This window comes from Ovis canadensis, chromosome 17, assembly GCF_042477335.2.
Source record: "Ovis canadensis isolate MfBH-ARS-UI-01 breed Bighorn chromosome 17, ARS-UI_OviCan_v2, whole genome shotgun sequence".
Classification (NCBI taxonomy): Eukaryota; Metazoa; Chordata; class Mammalia; order Artiodactyla; family Bovidae; genus Ovis; species Ovis canadensis.
This window is the reverse complement of record NC_091261.1, coordinates 76595416-76615414: the sequence shown is the minus strand read 5'-3', so window position 1 is coordinate 76615414 and position 19999 is coordinate 76595416.

The following is a 19999-nucleotide window of genomic DNA, read 5'->3' as shown; positions in this document are numbered from 1 at the left end:
TGGCCAGCTGCCTCTGCACACTGCAGGTCACCCGGATGTCCTGGATTTCAGGGCAGAGCAGCATGTTGGGAGAGTCCAGACAGCGGAAGTCTCCTCGTCTCAGGTCAGGTTCCTAGAGGGAGCAGGTGAGCCTGCGGAGACACAGCTGGAAACCACCTGGGTCACTGTTACAGGCTCCCACTCAGCTCAGTAAATAAGCCTAGGGTGGCTCCTCAGACCTAAGTCATCTTTGCATTTCTTATTAACGAGTTTGGTTTTCATGCATCTGGGAGTTTGCAACAGCCCGAACCAGATGCACGGGGGTTTAGTTTATTTATTTATATTTTTTGCAAGCTTCTATTTTGCTCTTTTGCTCTGCATTTCCCCCTTGCTTCTACCTGTCTGAGGTAGTCATTTAACAGCCCTACTAGATTCTATCTAGCTGATTCCATGGTGGCGTGGGAGGGTGGCTGGGTCACGACGTGGTAGCAGCTCAACCTGCTGGTTGACACATACGCCCTCCCTAGAACTGAAGGGCTGTGTATTCCAAGTTCCTCAGAGTCTTCAGATAGCAAAGTTGTCATGGTTTTTCTTAACCTGAGATGCACTGTTGGGATTTTTTTTCCCTTTACAAACTCACACTGCACTTGGTGGGAAAAAGCAAGGAGCTTTAGACTCAGATCCAGGTTTGAACGCCCAACTCCATCCATCACTGGCTGTGTGGCCTTAGACAGGGGTTACCTGAACTCTCTGAGCCTCAGATGTCCACCTGTCAAAACAGGCTAACTACCAAGTTCATGGTATGGCTGTAAGGACTCAGTGGGGTGACATGAATCCCTTATACGGTCAGGTCTAGAGCAGATCCAAAATATCAGCATCCTCCTGCCCCCAGCCTTCTTATTCCTACATTTCAACCCTTTTTATCCATGCTGCTGCCCTCAGTATCTTGCTTAACCACAGAGGAGTTGCTGTGATCACGCAGTTCATCGCCCTTCACAGACTCCACTACTCCTCAGAGCTTCAGCCAGCATGAAGCCCTTGCCAAGCCTTCTAAAGGGTGTGTCCTATAGAGTGCAATGTTTGCAGCACCATGTTGATTTGAGAAATTGGAAATTCAGAGCGATGGATTGGAAGTACAGAGGGGAGGGGGGACGTGGAAGAGACTTGGGGGATCAGAAAGGGCTGTGAAAAACCAGGGGACCTGCTGAGAATCGCAGGGAACAGCCCTGATGAGGCCGGCCAGCGAGTGCTGGAGAGATCTACCTGGCACACAAGAAGGAAACCTTCAGTACGGCTCAATGAATGAACCTGGGAGGATGAAGAACTTCTGGACGAATGGGCAAACCAGCCAGCAGCCTCAGGGCAGTTAGAAGGATTGGGTTTTTGCTCAAACGCCACTGACGAAAGAGGACCTCCTTGGCCTGGGACATACAACAGCCCTCGAGTTGATGTCCTGCCTGGCTTCCCCCAGTGCTTACCACCATATTGCATATTTATTGTATATTTATTGGTTTGGCTCCTCCACTAGGATACAAGCTCCAGAAGGGCAGGGACACTTGGTCTCTCTTGTCCCCTCCTGCATCTCCAGCTCCTAGAACGGAGCTAGGCACACTGCAGAGGCTCAGTACCTACATGTGAATACGTATGTGACTGAATATATGAGCGCCATCAAGGGGATAGGTGGGGATGGGAGGACCCTGGAGATAGATTTGCCATGGTTCTCAAACCTAGGATGTCTCAGGATCACTGGGGCTGGGTTCAAACGGGGATTGTTTGGCCCTGTGGGACTCACAGAGTCTGAAGGACTGCATTCACCAGCTCTGCAGACTGTTCTGAGGACCTCAGATGTTTTGAGGGTCCCACTGAGAAAGCCTGGACTTGCCTTAGAAGCTGCTGGATTTCCCCCCATCACTCTCCCTCCTGGAACGATCTTCCCTGCACTCATCTCAGAATCACTTTGTGATATCCAGGCGCTCGCCTTAACAGCTCTTCTATATACATATCTTGATCCATCACCTTGGGGAAGCCCACCCAGAGTAACTTGAAGAAGCAGTGAGAGCTTTCTCCAGATGGCTCCATTCCCAGATGCTGCTCCTGGGCTCCCCAAACACTCCTTCCTACGAATTCTAGTTGCCTGCACACTATGAAAATTAGTTATTTTCACCTTTAGCTGTCTGCTGTTCAGTACTTCATGGCTCTGGGATCTTATTTCTCAGTGAATTTCTGTGTCTGATCTGCCCATGGTAGACAGCACCCTTGGAGGACAGGGACTGCCACGTTTACTTTCTGTCTTTCCCTGAGTGCCAGCTGTCTGAGAGGATGCTCTGTGAATACTCTTCCCTCACTGGCCAAGTAGCAGCCACGGCCAGGCAGTGCCCAAGTGCCTGGGACGTGAAAATGATGATGAGAGCGATAACAGGAGCAGCTTCTTAGCTGTGCAGCCTCTGAGCGCCTTCCTTTCTGGAGGACCGGTGACTTGGTAGAAGAGGAATTTTCCGATTGTTATGTAACTTTCACTGTTTCTTCCCTACTCTTTGGCTTTCTTTCCTGCCCCAATAACGTGATCTGTCCCTAAAGGAATTTAATCATTTAGCCCGAAGAAAAATATGCCCACAGTGTGAATCTTTCGGTGGACTCGGAGAGCTGGAACTTTGCAGGCAGAACACACGGGGCGCTGATACCTTCACCTCTGCTGACTCACCTTCCACTGACAGCAGAAATCGGCAGGACAGATGGCTCTGGCCCTCTGCGTTTGTGGAAATGTTATTTTACTTCTGTGCCTGTTGCTCACAATAAAAGCAATGGTGAAAATAATGAAAGGCCCACCATGCCCGGCCGTCAGTTGTTGCTGGTGGGGGTGATGTATGTATGTATGTATGTATGTATGTATGTATGCATGCATGTGTGTGTGTGTTGCAGCAAACAGTCTGATCTTTCATGAACAGGCTTCCGACACTCCTTCAGTTATTCCTCCCAACCCCAAACCAAGACTCCTCCTGTCTTTCCTGTCTCCATCGCTGGTCCCCACCGCCCACCCCCCACCCCCCACCCCAGCACCCCTGTTTTGAATATTAGAAGCCAATTCTGATTTCCTTCCCCGTGCAAGTGCTTGCTGCAGCCGGTGGACATGGCCCCCAGTGTCTCTCCCACCAGCATCCCTCTTTCCCATTCTCCTGGTTACCGTGGCAATTCCCAGCTTCACCATTCCCCAGTCAGTATCCCCCCCATCCATTCACCCTGTATATCACTGACAATTTCGGCTTTCTAAAGCAACTTCTTAGCTTCCCTGATGGCTCAGCTGGTAAAGAATCCACCTGCAATGCAGGAGACCCTGGTGCAATCCCTGGGTTGGGAGGATCCACTGGAGAAGGGATAGGCTATCCACTCCAGTTATTCTTGGGCTTCCCTGGTGGCTCAGCTGGTAAAGAATCCGCCTGCAATGTAGGAGACCTGGATTTGATACCTGGGTTGGGAAGACTCCCTGGAGAAGGGAAAGACTACCCACTCCAGTATTCTGGCCTGGAGAATTCCATGGACTATACAGTCCATGCAGTTGCCAAGAGTTGGACACGACTGAGCGACTTTTTCACTTTCAAAAAATCCCTGGTTTCAAAGCCTCACAATTTACCCATGGAAAAGATATGCAGATTCATTGGCTTGGTTGTCAAGTCCTTCCAAGGGAGCCCCAACCAACCTGGCCACACTCATCCTCTCTCCTCTGGCATCTAGGTATTTTCACAGGTCGTCTCTATGTCCACGGCTGCCCTCCTTTATCGTCATGTCTGTAGAAACCACGTTCACTACACCAGGCCTCACCGCGTGACCATCAGTGGGTGCATCAGTTTAGTCAGTCCTCACTGTTGAGGGCTCTGGGCACGGCGCTAGGTGCTGGGGATTACAAAGATGAAAAAAGCATGGCCCCTGCTCTCAGCGGAGGTCACAGTCTAGTAGAGGAAAGCGACGAGGGAGCAGTCAGTAAAGCTAATTGCTTCAATAATTCAGATTTCTGTGCAAGCAGAGAAAAGAGGTACCTGACTTTGACCTTGCTTGCGGGGCTGGGATGGTGGGAAGGGAGGGAAGTGCATACGGAGGGAGTGGTCCAGGGGCAGTCAGGTGAACGTGAGAGGGTGGCCCAGGAGCCCAGGAAGGAGATGAAGCAAACACAAGGGGCTGAGGGAAGCCCAGCCAGGTGCTCTCCCACCTGGGACAGCTGGGAACAGGCAGCACAGAAACCCTGGGCCTCAGCCAGTTCGATGGAGAGAGGAAGCGATGAGAATTGTCTCCTGGCTCTGGACACTCACTGATCAAAGTTTATCCTTTGGGGCTTTGAGTCCCTATTGAGGCCTCTTGAGAAGCTGCCGGGGAGATCAGATCCCAGGTCCTGATACATAGAGCTTCATCCAAGCCTAGACGTGATGGGAGGCGCAGTCTCCATGAGGCTGGTGTGCCCACGGACCTGGGTACCAGAGCTGCTCTGGCTCCTACATGGCAAGTGCAGTGGACGGTGTGCCTGATTCCGGCCTCACTCGGGAGGTGATGCGGGGCAGAGGTGGAGGGGGGCAAGGAAGTCAGCAATGGGGGCCATGGAAATGGGTGATGATGGCTGGGCTTTCCAGGAAGCAGAGCATCAGTTCTGAGCAGTACCATCCACCTCTCGAATTCTCATTTATACCTATGCCTTCTCATGATATCTGGCTTCCAGACCATAATGCCTGGTCTCTTTTAAAAAAAACAAAGCTACCACATGGAAGGTAGATTTCAAGAGGGCAACTCTAGGGGGCAGAGAGATTAGCTAGGAGGCAACTGCGATTATCTTAGTAAGGGATGATAAGCATCTCAACTAGGATGGTGGCAGTGGTGATGGAGAGGAGAAAACGAACCTGGTAGATATTTGGGAGGCAAAATGAACAAGATTTGATGGCTGATGGAAATGGGGATCTTATGAACTGCATCGTGCCCCCTCAATTCATATGTTGAAGTCTTAACCCCCAACATAATGGTATTTGGAGATGGGGGTCTTGGGTAGGCAAGTCACAAGGGCAGGCCCCTCATGATGGGATTAGTGCTCTTACAAGAAGAGGCACCAGGGAGCTAGCCCTCCTCCTCTCTCTCTGCCTAAGAGAGCAGAGCCAGAAGATGCCTATCCACAGTCAGGAAGAGAACTCTCACCAGAATGCAACCACGCTGGGACTCTGATCTAGGACGTCCAGACTCCAGAACCAATGGGAAAATAATTTTCTGTCGTTTAAACCACCCAGTCTATGGTACTTTGTTAGGAAAGCCTCAGCTGACTAATACATGGAGGTTGATGAAGAAGGAATAAAAGTTGATTCCAAGGTTTCTATCTCGGGTAACTGGAAGGAAAGGTGGCAATTTCAACGTGTGAAATGGAGAAGGCAGAGGTTTTTCCATTATTTGAATCATGGGAAAAACCAAGGGAACAAGGCCACTGGTTTCGAACGACCCAAACAAAACCCAAAGGCCAGAATAGGAGGATGCAGTTGACATGTTTTTATATCGTAAGAGAAATTTCAAAAATTCTCATTTGTCTAATTCTTTTTTGAATCTATTTTTGAAAAATTAATTAAAGGAGATGAAAAGAAAAATCTCACCTTCTGGTATGCCAACCTGACAACGGGTAAAGAAAAGCATTATCTTTCATTTCACGTTACCGCCTTACAGAGTGGATTTAAAAAATAGATATATAATCATCCCAGTTGCTGAGCTCTTTTTTAGCTCAGAGAGTAGGAGGTAGACAGGCATGCAAGAGGCTCATTTAGCAAGTGTATTCCCAGTTATGCTGCTGCATTGTCCTGTGGAGATTTAAACTCTGAGAACAGCAAACAGGCTTTGCTGTCCATAACAAAGCCACGTCTGAAGTCAGAAGCCCGTGGATCAGGAATCTGCTTCAGCCAGTATCTCCCTGGGACTGATTTTTAAAGGGCAGACTCAAGACAGCATGCTGGGATCCACAAACGGTGTCAAGCCATTCTTCTTCTCATTCACCTTCCACTGTCTTCTTTGCCAAGTTGTGCTATTGTTTCTCTTTCAAATCAGGTCTTAGAAAAACACATTACAAGGACAGTTTTGGACATCTTGAGATTTCCAGCAGCTCTTTCAGTAAGTGCTGTTCTGTTCCCATGGCAACCAGCAATGTTTTGAAGAGGCAGTGACAGGTTCAGCACAAACCAGCTACCATGGGGAGTGCGTGTCAAGTCTACCGGCTGAAGTCTAAGGCAGAATTACCACCTTCTAGGGCTTTCCTTGACACAGCCAACCTGACCTTCTAAAGAAAGAGAAACAGAATGATGATGACAAAGTCATTCCCCATCCCGACTCCCCGGCATTCCAGGCCTGGATTCAGTTTCTCTCTCCATCAGCAAGTCGTTCTGACTGTCTTCGGTACTCCCACTTTGAAACCACTAGCAGAGCAGATGTGGGGATTGTGAAACATGTGTGATCGCAGTGCTAGCGAGAGGAGACGTGCTCTGGCAGGGGACGTGACTCGCCCATTGGCTGGCATTTCCTTTCTGTGGAATCCATTCCCAGAGAGCCTAGCCTGTCTTGCTAGGAAATTTCAAGTTGGATTAGTTGTTTTAAGTATTAGTTGTTTTAAGTGTTGGTTTCTATTGCATAAAAAAATAAAATACTTAGGAATAAACCTTACCAAGGAAGTGAAAGACTTAAATGAGAACTACAATAAAGGAAATTAAAGATGATTCAAAGAAACGGAAAGATATCCCATACTCTTGGTTTGGAAGAATGTTATTCAAATCACCGTACTACCCAAAGCAATCTACAGACTTAACATAATAACGATCAAAATACCCATGGCACTTTTCATAGAACTAGAACAAATAATCCTAAAATTCATATAACAATAAAATACCCAGAGCTACCAAAGCCATCCTAAGGAAAAACAAAAGAGCAGGAGACATAACCCTCCCAGACGTCAGACAATACCATAAAGCTATAACAGTCAAAACAGTGTGGTATTGGCACAAAAAGAGACATATGGATCAATGGAACAGAATCAGTTCAGTCGCTCAGTGTGTCTGACTCTTTGGGACCCCGTGGACTGCAGCACACCGGGCCTCCCTGTCCATCACCAACTCCCAGAGTTTACCCAAACTCATGTCCATCGAGTCGGTGATGCCATCCAACCATCTCGTCCTCTGTCGTCCCCTTCTTCTCCTGCCTTCAATCTTTCTCAGCATCAGGGTCTTTTCCAATGAGTCAGCTCTTCACATCAGGTGGCCAAAGTACTGGGGTTTCAGCTTCAGCATCAGTCCTTCCAATGAATATTCAGGACTGATTTCCTCTAGGATGGACTGGTTGGATCTTCTTGCAGTCCAAGGGATTCTCAAGAGTCTTCTCCAGCACCACAGTTCAAAAGTGTTAATTCTTCGGTGCTCAGCTTTCTTTATAGTCCAACTCTCACATCCATACATGACTACTGGAAAAACCATAGCTTTGACTAGATGGACCTTTGTTGGCAAAGTAATGTCTCTGCTTTTGAATATGTTGTCTAGGTTGGTCGTAACTTTTCTTCCAAGGAGCAAGTGCCTTTTAATTTCAAGGCTGCAGTCACCATCTATAGTGATTTTGGAGCCCCCCGCAAAACAAAGTTTGTCACTGTTTCCACTGTTTCCCCATCATTTGCCATGAAATGATGGGACCGGATACCATGATCTTAGTTTTCTGAATGTTGAGTTTTAAACCAACTTTTTCACTCTCCTCTTTCACTTTCATCAAGAGGCTCTTTAGTTCTTTGCTTTCTGCCATAAGGGTGGTATCATCTGCATATCTGAGGTTATTGATATTTCTCCTGGCAATCTTGATTCCAGCTTGTGCTTCATCCAGCCCAGCATTTCTCATGATGTACTCTTGCATATAAGTTAAATAAGCAGGGTGACAATATACAGCCTTGACACACTCCTTTCCCTATTTGGAACCAGTCAATTGTTCCATGTCCAGTTCTAACTGTTGCTTCCTGACCTGCATACAAATTTCTCAAGAGGCAGGTCAGATGGTCTGGTATTCCCATCTCTTTCAGAATTTTCCACAGTTTGTTGTGATCCACACAGTCAAAGGCTTTGGTATAGTCAATAAAGCAAAAGTAGATGTTTTTCTGGAACTCTCTTGTTTTCTAGATGATCCAGCTGAGCATCTGGAAGTTCACAGTTCATATACTGTTGAGGCCTGGCTTGGAGAATTTTGAGCATTACTTTACTAGTATGTGAGATGAGTGCAATTGGGCAGTAGTTTGAACACTCTTTGGCATTGCCTTTCTTTGGGATTAGAATGAATACTGACCTTTTACGGCCTGTGGCCACTGCTGAGTTTTCCAAATTTGCTTCCATATTGAGTGCAGCACTTTCACAGCATCATCTTTCAGGATTTGAAATAGCTCAACTGGAATGCCATCACCTCCACTAGCTTTGTTCGTAGTGATGCTTTCTAAGGCCCACTTGACTTCACATTCCAGGATGTCTGGCTCTAGGTGAGTGATCACACCATTGTGATTATCTGGGTTGTGAAAATCTTTTTTGTACAGTTCTGTGTATTCTTGCCACCTCTCCTTATATCTGCTGCTTCTGTTAAGTCCATACCATTTCTGTCCTTTATCGAGCCCATCTTTGCATGAAATGTTCCCTTGGTAGCTCTAATTTTCTTGAAGAGATCTCTAGTCTTTCCCATTCTACTGTTTTCCTCTATTTCTCTGCATTGATCGCTGAGAAAGGCTTTCTTATCTCTTCTTGCTATTCTTTGGAACTCTGCATTCAAATGGGTATATCTTTCCTTTTCTCCTTTGTCTTTTGCTTCTCTTCCATTCACAGCTATTTGTAGGTAGCTACAAATACACAAATTTGTATTTGTGTAGGTAGTTAGTTCCTTTTTAAGGTGAACAGTATTCTATTGTATAGATGCACCCAATTTTGTTTATCCATTTTTCTACTAATAGATATCTGTCTACTAACAGACATTCCACTTTTTAAGCTATTATAAATAGTGCTGCTATGAACACCCATATACAAGTACTGGTTTGAGTCCCTGGTTTAAGTTCATTTGGGTCTATATCACCCAGAACCCAACTGCCTTGTCTTCTGATAATTCAGTGTTTATCTTCTGGAAGAACTGCCCAACTATTTCCACATGGTTATACCCGAGTTCCAACTTCTCCACAATCTCGCCAACACTTAATATTTTCTGTTTAAAATTATGTCTATCCTAAAGGGTGTGAAGTAACTCAATAAGTTTTCCATGTGTTCTTTCCCAAACACACGGAAAAGTTAAAAAAACAAAAACACAACCCAGAACACCTGTGTTCCCTCCACTTAGCTTCAACAATTTGGATTTGCCCGAGTAGTTTTTATGGTCTTTCAACCCGTTCGTCCACCCTGGTAATTTTCTGTAAACTAGGAATTTTGTCTAAAACCCTGATAGGTTCAGGTGAAACATCTCAACATTTTAAATAATAATAGCAGATGAGAGTACTAAGTACTTACTAGGCTTCCATTGTTCCACAGACATATTCTTATGGAATCTCAGAATGAAACAGCAGTCGTCTCTTTCTGCCTGGAATCCACCGTCCTCTCTTCTGACCACAACACTTTGACTTTCTTCTCGGAAACCACAATTCCTTTTCTGGTCCTCCTGCTTAAGCGATGCAGACCCCAACCCTTAACACCGAAGAGGCACCTGTTAAGGCCTAACAACAAGAGCCACAGTGATTGGCCAGCCAGAGGCATGTGATCTTCTTGGGCCAATGAGACACACTTGCCTAAGGCATAACAAAAGTCTCAGTGATTGGCCAGCTAGAGGCACGTGATCTGCTTGAGTCAATGAGAGCCAGCCTTTGAACTACTCCAGTTAATAGAGTAGAAGATCTTTAATTGTACTACTTAATTGTTCTTTTTGAGAAGGAAATGGCAACCCCCTACAGTATTCTTGCTTAGAGAATCCCATGGACGGAGGAGCTTGGTGGGCTACAGTCCACGGGTCGCAAAGAGTCGCACACGACTGAGCGACTTCACTTTCACTGTTCTTTTATGTAAAGAAAGTACTGCCAAGTAGTTATGAAAGGGCATCATTTTTCAGATTTACCCTGAGTTCAGAAATGTGCACATGTGAAAACAAGGACTTCCCTTGTGGCGAATTGGGTAAGAATCCACCTGCCGATGCAAGGGACAGGGGTTCAATCCCTGGTCTGGGAAGATTTCGCGTGCAGCGGGGCAACTAAACCCCTGGGATCCAACTACTGAGCCTGCGAGCTGCAACTACTGAAGCCTGCGTGCCTAGAGTCTGTGCTCAGCAGTGAGAGAAGCCATCGCAATGAGAAGCTGGTGCATAGAAACACAGAGTAGACCCCATTTCCCCCAAGTAGAGGAAAGCCTGTGCAAAAGGAACGAAGACCCAGCACAGCCAAAAATAAAAATAAATTGTAACTGTGGAAAGTTAAAATGTCTCAGATTGCTGGCCATCTCAGCCTCCCTAGAGAAGAGCTGTCTGAAGAGTGGGGCGGTATTTTCTGGGAAGAACTGTTTAATTCGCCACGTCCTCTTTCCTCATCTCTAGTGACTGGAAGTGGAGAAGGAAATGGCAACCCACTTTAGTGTTCTTGCCTGGAGAATCCCAGGGACAGCGGAGCCTGGTGGGCTGCCGTCTACGGGCCGCACAGAGTCGGACACGACTTAAGTGACTTAGCAGCAGCAGCAGTGACTGGATGACATGGGCTGGGAGGATGCTGGCTGCAGTTCTGGAGGAGAGAACCCATCCAGTGTCCCCCAACACGTGCAGAAAATGCCCTGTACTCACCCATCTTCCCTAATGACCAGGGTCTCTTGGGGCCCCAAGTTTTCAGAGACTTCTCAGACTCCATTTTGATGGTGGCAGGGTTGGGGAGGGGGCGTAGACAGCATTAGAAGCAGCTTCACAGTTCCCAAAGGCCGTCTGTGATGGGCAGACATTCCCACGGGGACTATGGGTGTGGTTCAGGGAACTGGGAGGGAGGTCCCAGGAGGCACCATACCCCCAGAGATCTCCAGGCACTAGAGACGTCAGAAATCAGAATGGTTGGAGGGTGACCACTCAGCTGTGTGATACTGGGCAAGTTACCCAGCCTCTCTGAGCCTCAGCTTCCTTATCTATACTGGTTTACCACTTAGCTGAGAGACTTGATCACAAATCCAGGCAGACTTCGGGTGCTTACCACTTGTTAACTGTCACTCTGCCCAAGGTCATCCAGACCTTAGGGCTCGGCCAGCCTTGAACCCAGGGAGGTCTGGCTCTCCTGCTGTGTTCTTAACACTTCCCCAGGATCCTTTCGCAGGCTAGTTCTCCTCCCCCTTCTCCCCAACTCTTGTCACTACCTTAAACTCACAGCTAAATTGTGATAAAAGAATGTTTTGTGGCAAATGGCTCAGCAAGATTTAGAAGCAACTTCTGGGAACATCTGCGGCACATGTTGACAAACTCCAGAGGACAAAACTGGGATCAGCTCAGCTCACCGCCAAGATTTACAGTGGGGGGCGGGAAGGGGAGGGGCGGGGGGGCCTGGGTGTGGGGTCACACCCACCCGCCAGGACCTCCAGGGCCCTCCCAGACCCTCCAGTTGTGTGTCTTTCAAAATCAGGAAGCTTAGGATTGAGGTTTTTGTCCATGCTCTTTCTGTTGGGCATCTCAAAGGTCAAAAGATATTTTAATGGAGGTGGACACAGGAGAAATCCAACGATGGATGTGCGAGGCAGGTTTCCAGGCAGCCGGAGAAATGTGCACTGCCTGACAATAAGTTCGTGGGAGACAGAGCTGGTGCGGGGGTGATGTGGTGGATGGGGGCGGGGGCGGGATACAGGCAGACATCAAGAGAGAAACGGGGACAGAGGGAGAAACAGAGAGAGACCGAGGGAAACAGAGACACAGAGAAACAGAGAAGAGACAGGCACAGAGAGAGACAGAAACACACAGAGAAGGGCAGAGAGAGAAGCAGAGACGGAGAGACAGAGAGACAGAATCAGGAGAGAGGGCAGAAAGAGGGAGAGGACAGGATATTTATTAAGTTCAAGAGAAAGAAAAGAGAGAGCCAAGAAAAAAGAGGAGGAAAAAAAGGGGAGGGGGAATTTGAGGCGAGAAAGAGACAAAGATTAGGGAGAAAAAGGACACAGAGGAGAGAAAAGCTGAGGGGAGGGGAGAAAGGAGGTGGGAGGCCCTTTCCCACATCTGTCTCCAGTGTTTTCCCTCCAGTAGGAGGGCTAAATTAGCAATAATTTCAGGCTTGTGGAAGCTCCGTACTCCAGTCTAGTATCCAGGCTGTGTTAGAAGTTTAGGGACCCGCGTTTTTGTCCACCGTTTCCTGACCCGAGGTAGACCCCTCTCCCAGGCACTCAGTGCTCTCTCCCAGGGCATGACTTTGGGAGGACCCTGTGAGACATCCATAGCTGGAACCGAGCATATGATTTGCAAAATGAAAACAGACCCCTTGCTCGAAAATTAAGACTTTCAAGACATTGGCAGCTGAGCAGTAAACCAAGTATGGGGTTCTTCCAAGTACAGGATACCTACCACCCCCATTTAGGTACTGCAAGTGAGTGGGAGAGGAAGGAGCCCAGGGCCTCAGGGAACAGCGAGAGGCACTGACTCTACTGTGGGCTTCTCTGTTGATTTCATTCATTCATGAAACAGATATTTAAGACTGCTAGCCTGCGGCTACAGTCTTAACTATGGCAATAAACAGCTTCATTTCTCAACTCTTTTCACGTGCTAAGCACTCACGTGCTAAGCACTTTACTTGCATTGTTTCATTTCATTCTCGTTCATAAAAAGCCAAGACCGCTTGTTATTACTTCCAGCCCCATTTTATGAATGAGGAAACTGAGGCCACTGGTTGAAGTCCCAGAGCTATTAAGTGGTAAAGCCACACTCTTTACTGTCAAGGCCAGTCTGTCTCTACTCCTCTTCCAAACAGGACAGGAGACAGAAACTGAGGCTCAAGAAAAAGGCGCATCAGCGTCAGGATTTCTGGTGAACAGGGAGACTAGATCGATGGAAAGGGGAGTAGCCTGAACAGGGGCGGGTGTTTTCACAGAAACAGAGGCTTTATCACACCCTGGGGCATGGGCAGGGTTGACAGGAAGCAACAAATGCCGCCCCCCCGCACCCCTAAACTGAGGCACAGCCCTAAGAGCACAGGAATGAGCGGAGTTCATAAATTCAGCATTTGATGTGCAGTGAAACCCTCAGGTGCAAGGAGCTGCAGTTTCGTAAGTCTGGTTTGTTTTTTGAAGTCGCTAACACACCATATCAGGTTGCCCTGCTGTGGGCACCATTTGATGGCTATCCTCCAGAATGGGGTTCTAAGCCTGGGGGTAGGAGTGGGCTCCGGTTCTCCTGGGTTTGGGTGTAGCTTTCCTGGTGGGTACTCTCCCCAAGCAGATCCGGAGTCAAGACCTTTTGGTCCTTCCCTCTCCCTCCCCACCCCAGCCCCCAGCTCTGTCCTCAATGTGTCTTTAGTCTTTGGGAAAAAACTTTCGCTAAAGAATAAGTTTAATCAGAGGAATGAGAAAAATGCAAGAGCAAATTAAAAGCTGTCAGACAAGACAAAACAGTAATTGTTTAGTCATTAAGCACAGTCAAAGACCCTCCGTTCCTGCTCAAGGGCTATAGATAATATTCTGAGCCATATCCTGTGAGCTGTACTTGATACTGAAACCCACACCTGGCGGAAGAAGTTAACCACATGATGACTGGACTGTAGCCTGGACATAAAGTGAAGTGAAGTCGCTCAGTTGTGTCCGACTCTTTGCGACCCCATGGACTGTAGCCTACCAGGCTCCTCAGTCCATGGAATTTTCCAGGCAAGAGTACTGGAGACGGTTGCCATTTCCTTCTCCAGGGGATCTTCCCAACCCAGGGATCAAACCTGGGTCTCCTGCATTGCAGGCAGCCGCTTTACCGTCTGAGCCACCAGGGAAGCCAGGACATAAGCTGCCACAATTCCAAGACTTGGCCTCAAGGAAACAGGAACAAACCAATCAATCCTAGAAGTGAAGATTAACTGTACTTAAAGCAGTCAAGATGATGCAGGTCAGACCACCATGTGACTAATTTCAAGGAGGCTGTCAGAGCTGACAGTGCTGTTTCTGCATGTAACCCTCTCCCCCAGCCTATAAAAATTCGTGCCCACTGATTGTCAGTGGAGGGCAGTCTGCCTTTGGACAGGCATCCACCCTCCCCACTGGATGCCAGCATGCAAAATAAAGCAAACTTTCCTTTCCACCAACCTGGTCCCTTCAGTGGCTCTTGAGCTGTGAGCAGCTGGACCCTGACTTTCAGTTACTAAAAATGACACTAAAAGGGATTGTTTGGGAGGCGATTCCAGGAAGCATCTGAAGGACAATAGGCAAGTAACCCTCAGAGGGGAAGGAAGACCATAAAGAGTGTGTTCTGAGCACTGGGCCACCTGATGCAGAGAGCCAACTCATTGTAAAAGACCCTGGTGCTGGGAAAGAGTGAGGGCAAGAGGAGAAAAAGGCAGCAGAGGATGAGATGGTTAGATAACATCACTGACTCAATGGACATGAGTTTGAGCAAACTCCAGGAGATAGTGAAGGACAGGGAAGCCTGGCATGCTGCACTCCATGGGGTCACAATGAGTCAGACGCAACTTAGCCACTGAACAACAACTGAGCACTCGGAACTCTGGGGACAGCATAGAACATACCTCAGTTATTCCTCCCAAGGGAAGTGAGAACTGTGATATTAATCCCTCAACTCCATCCCTCATTGGCTGAGAGCTGCTCCCAGGTGTATCTCTCTAGCACATCCAGATGCCCTGTAAGTCACATGGAGCGTGTGATTCTTACCTGTGGGTCTTGACATTCAGTATATGAGTTATTACTAAATATAAAATACTACAAATTTTCAGATAGATGTTTATGCTTTGTGAATATGACTGCCTGAGTATGTTTGGGGGGAGAGGCAGGAACACAAGATCTATTTTCTCAACTACTTGACATAAAAATAATGTTCCATTTAGTACTATATCTTTTAGTTTCAAGGGATAGAACCCAACTCAAGTTGGCTTCATCCCAAAGAGAAGGTTTGGTTCAGATGATTCCAAAGGCCAGTAGAAGTGGGTCTGACTTTCACTCCAGTCGGATCCCAGAGACTCAACCACCTCATCAGGAATCGTGTCTTTTTTCCACTTCTGGGCCTTGTTTTTCTTGGTCTTCTTTTCATTGTCAGCCAAGGTTGTCCCACGTGGAAGCAAGATGGCTACCAGCAGGTCTGGGCATCCCTCTTGCAGCCTGGCAACTCCCCATGGAGACTGAGCCTGTTTCCCATTGGCCCACTTTGGGTCATGTGATCATCTCTGAGCTAATCCTGGAATCTCTGATTGGCCAGGCTGTGGTCTACTCCAAGAGTCAGGCTGTAGGGTGGCTCCACCCAAGCACGTGGACTGAGATCCTCTCTCTCCCAGTGGCTCCCCAAAGTAAAATGGGGAGCTCTTAGGAAGAGAAGGGATCCTGGGTTTCCATTACAACCAGCATGTGGGGTGCTTTCCACGTAAAAGGAATTTTCCTTTTGGAAAATGTTGGGATATAGACCAAAATGTACCAGCATTTTCTTAAGAGATAAACAGTTGGTTACCCATGATTTGGGGATAAAATTGTGGTTCTTGCCTCATAATCTGATGAAATCATTTTGATTATATAAACCTCCCAGAGGAACCTCCAGTAGAAAATAGTTGTAAGTCAGGAAGGGGGGACTGTGGGGGAGGGAAACTGAGGCAGATTGAGTACATCTCCATTGTAGAGAAGAGGTTCAGATGCAAGAGTCTCCTTCCAGGAGGGATCCCGCAGTACCGCGGGTTAGAGTCCGACTGATAAGAAAAAAAGACTCTGGAACTGTTGGCAGAGTCTTTCAGATAAATAAGCACAGCGGTTCCCTACTGATTGTCCTTCACATTCTTCTTAGCTTGTGACACGCCATTCTGCTGCAATAAACAACCTTGTACAAAAATCCTCCACCCCTGGTGCCTTGTATTTCTGTGGGATAAGTGGAATAAATTATGATGCCGCACACCATGGGCTATAACTCAGCTTTAGAAAGAATGAGCTGGAGCTTTGTGTAATGTGACCTGGCGAGATGCTCAGGATAGATATGTCCTCTCGCTATCAAGGGGGATTTTTAAAAAGCAAGGTGCAGAATTTTTTCTCTTTTTTGAGGAAAATGAAATCTCTCCTTTGTGTTTTTAGGAGCGAAGGGAATGGCGTGGAAGGAAACCCATCGCATCGTGAATATCACTGTTTTAAGGATGTGGGACTGGACTTGAGAAGGTTATTGGCTCACTTGCTAGTCTGGTGGGTTGTGCGAATTGTTTTAATCTGCCTGGGCTATTTTTGCACACGCATATATTTCAGGTGCAAGCAAAAATGAAAAGACAGAAACAAATATGCGGCATTTATGAATGACCTCAGAGTAACAAACTCTACCCTTTCTGCTGACCCCCACTTCTGAAACAGTGAAGGAAGGAGGTCCAGGTTGGGGGTCGGGGAAATGAACAGGCATATCTTGCTTTTGCAGAAGAGGGTGGTAGGGTTGGTAGATAAAATACCCAGTTAAATGTGAATTTCACATAAAGGATGAGTACATTTTAGTGTAAGTATATCCCTAACTGCACTTTCCCACTGGCTCAGCTTGGGTCATGTGACCATCTCGGAACTAATCAAGGAAACGCTGATTGCTCAGAGGGTACTCAGGCGCTCACAGACTCAGAACTTACTTACACTACAGATTTACATATATTTAAAAATCTGATTTTCAAATTTAACTGGTGTCATAGAGTTTTATTTTCTAAATTTGGCGACTGGATGTGAAAGGAAGGAAGGTGTCCGGTATGGGGTAGGGGTGGTAAGCAGCGGGCCCCAGTTCTATGAGCGGGAGAGCATGCTGAAGTTTGGGGAGGGAGAGCGATGAGGACAGACAGGTGCCCAGGAACGTGAGACTCTTGGGGACAGAACTGGAGACCGAGGATTTAAAATAAGTTTCCTTGGCAGGTATCCCTCCCCCCCCTCAGTTCCCTTGAGGGACCGTCAATAGAATTCAATTCTCACCAGGCTTCCCCTGGTGGCTCAGATGGCAAGGAACCACCTGCAATGCAGGAGACCTGGGTTCAATCCCTGGGTTGGGAAGATTCCCTGGAGAAGAAAATGTCTACACATTCCAGTATTCTTGCCTGGAGAATCCCATGGACAGAAGAGCTTGGCAGGCTAGTCCCTGGGGTCACAAAGAGTTGGACACGATTGAGTGACTGACACTTTGTGAACTTAGAGTGGTTGAGGATGAAACTACATGAGCCCTGGGTCCAAGGTGAGCCCATTTTTTAACCATAACACCTTTGGCCCGGGTCTATCTCGTGGGCAAGGAGGAAGAACCAGGGACATTCGTTTTTCTTTCTCTGTCAAGAGTCAAGGGCAGTGCACTCATCCTTCAAATTGCAAACCATTGTATCAGAAACAATGCATCTACTCGGAAGACTTTGTCCAAAGGGAATGACCCACAGGCAGTGACGCGTGCCTGTGCTTCGTCAGGATTACGCAGACCTTCAACTAAAGCCAGGCGGAGGTTGCCACCTGGTGGATGAAAGCTACCCAGACCCTTGCAACCAGTCATACTTTGGTTGATATTCTTTCTTCACAAATATTTAAGAATGCTTGTATGTGTCAGGCAACAATGTTGCCAACAGTAGTATTAATAGCATTGTCTTAAAATGGGAATTTTTGAGACTTTCTGGTGGTCCAGTGGTTAAGACTCTGCCCTCCCAATGCAGGGGGCCACAGGTTCCATCCCTGGTTGGGGAACTAAGACCCTGTCTGCCATAGGGTGTGGCCAAAAAAAAAAAACAAACAGATAAAGGATTTTTATTGTTTTTTTTTTTTTAAGTTGTGCATTAAAAATAATTAAAATGGGTATTTCTTAGTTGAATGTAAATAAAAACTTAGAAATGTGAGGAAATAAAAAATAGGTCTTTAAAACTTGTAAGCCATGAAATTCATATTAAAACTACTTTTTCTGTCCTGTGCCATCTTTTAGGTCAGAAGGTTAGTAAATCTTGGACAGGCTCATAACAAGGAGCAAGAAAGATGGGGAGAAGAGGGAAGACAAGGGAGGGAGGTGAGAGACTTGGAATGGAAGGTTGGTGGGGGCACAGGAGCTGAAACGTTGATAGAACTTCCAGAAAGTGGCATGCATACCTTATCTTTGCTTTTAGGTTCTGCTTGGGTGAAATATTTTCTCTATTTATACAGTTTCTGAACATACAGAACCATCACCTGTGTTCATGGAGCTGGTTTCCTGCATTATTATTCTTGGGACAGGTAGGTGGATGTTGGCGCCATCAGAGGCCCAGAGTTTTCTATCCACTTAGTGTCTGTCCATTCTTAGCATCTTGCCTTTGTCCTCACGCTGGAGTCTTTCATTGCACGATGGACACTCAAGTCCTGAAGCATCATGACTGGGCTCAGAGAGGAGGAAACAGGTAGCAGGGCTGTTGGTGCTGTATCAGCCGAGTCTGTCCCCTCTTCCCAGGAAGGCAAAGACTTTCGTAGACAACCCTCCCTCTCCAGAAACACACACACACACAGAGCCAACTTCAGCTAATGCTCATTAACCAGGAGTTAGAGGATCAACCCTAATGCCAAAGGAGGCTGGGGAAATGGGTAACAGGACTGTCATAATTGAAACCAACCGTGACCTGTTGTTGGAAGATGGGCTCATGGCTGCTGTTGTTGCTGAGCAAAACTGAGGTTCTGTTAGCAGAGAGCAGAGAAACAGACATTGGACAGGGTGACTTTCAGTATCTGCCCCAACATTCTGTCACTTTTAAGACAGTAACACTTCCTCCCACACACAGGGATATAGAAGCCCCATACCAGGGCGCTTCATAATGACATAGGAAAATATCTCCTCCCTACTGGGGTCCCTCACCCCAATACACTGCTTATCATTGATTGAGTCAAGATTCAGACTCGGAGCTCTAGCTCCTAACCACTGCTGAGTCCAGCCAAACACCCCCTGGGACAAAGCCAAGTGAGGCTGACGCTGGGTTCAGGGCATCCACGGGATAAAAGCCTGCTTGGGTTCTTGGTGCTCCAGGATGGAGCGGCACTTCTCAGGCTGGCCTGCAGGCATTCCTACCCTGGACATGGACCAGGAGCCGGACCTCCTGCATCCCTTCCCTCATGGACGAGCTGTGTGGACTTGGGCAGGTGACTTGGCCTCTCTGAGCCTCAGATGCCACATCTGTAGGAGGAGAACGACAATAATTTTACTAAGAGTAGAGCCCAAATGAGAGATTAAAGGGCATCAAATACCTAGGAAACCCAAAAGAGAGAGGGCTTCCCTGGTGATTTAGTGGTAAAGAATCTGCCTGTCAATGCAGGAGATGCAGGTTCGATTCCTGGGTGGGGAAGATCCCCTGCAGAAGGAAGTGGCACCCCACTCCAGTAATCTTGCCTGGGAAATCCCATGGACAGAGGAATCTGTCGGGCTATGGCCCATGGGATCACAAAAGAGTTGGACAGGACTGAGCGACTCAGTTCAGTTCAGTCGCTCAGTCGTGTCCGACTCTTTGCGACCCCATGAATCGCAGCACACCAGGCCTCCCTGTCCACCACCAACTCCTGGAGTTCACTCAGATTCACATCCATCGAGTCAGTGATGCCATCCAGCCATCTCATCCTCTGTCATCCCCTTCTCCTCCTGCCCTCAATCCCTCCCAGCATCAAAGTCTTTTCCAATGAGTCAACTCTTCGCATGAGGTGGCCAAAGTACTGGAGTTTCAGCTTTAGCATCATTCCTTGCAATGAAATCCCAGGGCTGATCTCCTTCAGAATGGACTGGTTGGATCTTCTTGTAGTCCAAGGGACTCTCAAGAGTCTCTCAAGAGTCTCAAGGGACTCTCAAGGGACTCTCAAGAGTCTTCTCCAACACCACAGTTCAAAAGTATCAATTCTTCGGC